Source organism: Sander lucioperca, chromosome 3 (genome assembly GCF_008315115.2).
Source record: "Sander lucioperca isolate FBNREF2018 chromosome 3, SLUC_FBN_1.2, whole genome shotgun sequence".
In the NCBI taxonomy this organism is placed as follows: Eukaryota; Metazoa; Chordata; class Actinopteri; order Perciformes; family Percidae; genus Sander; species Sander lucioperca.
This window is the reverse complement of record NC_050175.1, coordinates 5295364-5297363: the sequence shown is the minus strand read 5'-3', so window position 1 is coordinate 5297363 and position 2000 is coordinate 5295364. Positions and strand designations below refer to the sequence as shown.

The following is a 2000-nucleotide window of genomic DNA, read 5'->3' as shown; positions in this document are numbered from 1 at the left end:
GCTTTTTATTTTTATTTATTTTTTCACTATTCTGCCTCAGTGCGATTTGATTTCTCCTTCCTGACGGTCTGGCCCACGGACTCCTTCATGCTAAATGAATACCACATTCTGAAGAGAGGCTAGAGTTAATTATTTTGTCCAACCCGTGCCGACCGGCTAAACAAAATAATCAGGTCATAGTCTGGGCGCAGAATTGAAATTTCAAACAGGTGAGAGTGTTTTGTTTTTGTTCAGGCCTAATATTAAATATCAACCTCCCAGAACATTGTTTGTCATTACGTTTCTGTTTATCAGAGTTTTAGACGGACTGACTGACACATGACATCATTAACAGACAGCAAGATGGCTTCATGTAAGAAGCAGAATTAATTATTCTCTTATTAAATTCTTAAAAAATATAATTATTACAAAAGCACCAGAAATTATTTATAAAAGATTGACTTTCTTCAGTGACGTTCATACTCATTCCACTCGCCAATCAAGTGAAGGGCGTTTCTTGTTACCTGTCTGTCGAACAAATCAACTTCAAAGAACATCGTGTTATAGAGCAATGGTGGCATGGAACTCGCTCCCGTTATTTTTGGTTTCAGAAAGGCACAATGTTAGTTTTTCCAAACGACTGAGACTGTATTTATTTACTTTGGAGTAACTGTAATTACCGTATTTTCCGGACTATAAGTCGCACTTTTTTTCATACTTTGGCTGGTCCTGCGACTTATAGTCAGGTGCGACTTATATATCAAAATATATATAATTTAACATGTTTTTAAATGTTATTTCATACTGAAAACATTACCATCTACAGCCGCGAGAGGCGCTCTAGGCTTGTGACAACTATATGCTGCTCCTAAAAACAACTGAGAAAGAAAAGAAAATCTTATTCTGCAGATTACAAACTGCAGGTAGTAAAATATGCAGCCGAAAACAGTAATCGAGCAGCACAAAGAAAGTTTGGAGTGAGAGAGAAACTTGCGAGGGACTGGCGAAAAGGTGACTCTTACTGCAATGAAGAAAACAAAGAAAGCTAGTCGGCTAATCGGCTAATCGCGGGCTGAAAGCAAGATGGCCAGAGCTGGAGGAACGAGTCCACAGATGGGTGCTTGAACAGCGTGCTGCTGGGAGAGGCTCGTCAACGCTGCAGTTACGTCTCCACGCCCTGGTAGTTGTTCTGTGTGCTACTGTGTAGTTGAATAACTGTTAATGTGTTACGTTAACATACCGGACACCTACCGTATTCAGCCCCTTGTTCTGTGTGCTGTTGTGTAGTTGAATAACTTGCCTTTCCTGTTCTTGATCTTGGATTTTGTGAAATAAATTTCTAAATAAATGCGACTTATAGTCCAGTGCGACTTATATATGTTTTTTTCCTCTTCATGACACATTTTTTGACTGATGCGACTTATACTCCGGAGCGACTTATAGTCCGGAAAATACGGTATGTTATTGCTCCCTCCAGTTAACAGACACGGACACAAGGCGCTCTTGTTTACGGGCATTTATTAGTTGAATCATGTCATCCTCGATGCCATCAAACATGCCGTGAGAACTAAATAAAACATAAAAATCACATAAGTTACAGAAATAAGAATATTCTCACAGAGAATAGCACATGAATAAATAAACAACACAACGTTAGATTGACTGTTAATAAACCGTAACACAGTTATGCTTTTACATTGATAATTACACATTAAAAGAACTATGCATACCTCATTGGCCGCGTTAACTCCAGGGGAGTGAAAACAGGTAACAAAAAAGCAACTTCTCTCCCGTGTGTTTCTCGGTGAACTTGCTTGGTGTCAGTACCAGATCCGTACCGCCTGTAAGATCCGTTCTGCGCATGCGCATGATTACGTAGTAGAAAACTAACAGTGTCCCTGTGCGATTTGTACCACGCATGCGTTGAAACACTTTACGACCAAACATCACAACTTTTGTATTAAATCTTTATTATACAATAGTCATACAAACAATCAAGACTTGTTGTCACTGATCCAAAA

The 2000-nt window shown here is 39.0% G+C and overlaps 1 long non-coding RNA gene across 1 annotated transcript; it reads right to left on the bottom strand.

The window, feature by feature from the left end:
- Positions 1 to 1480: 1480 nt before the first annotated feature.
- LOC116061896 lies at positions 1481 to 1766 on the bottom strand. The gene is made up of 2 exons (XR_004107834.1): positions 1710 to 1766; positions 1481 to 1546 (listed from the first exon to the last, which is right to left on the bottom strand). It is a non-coding gene; the product is annotated as an uncharacterized LOC116061896 (long non-coding RNA).
- Positions 1767 to 2000: the final 234 nt, after the last annotated feature.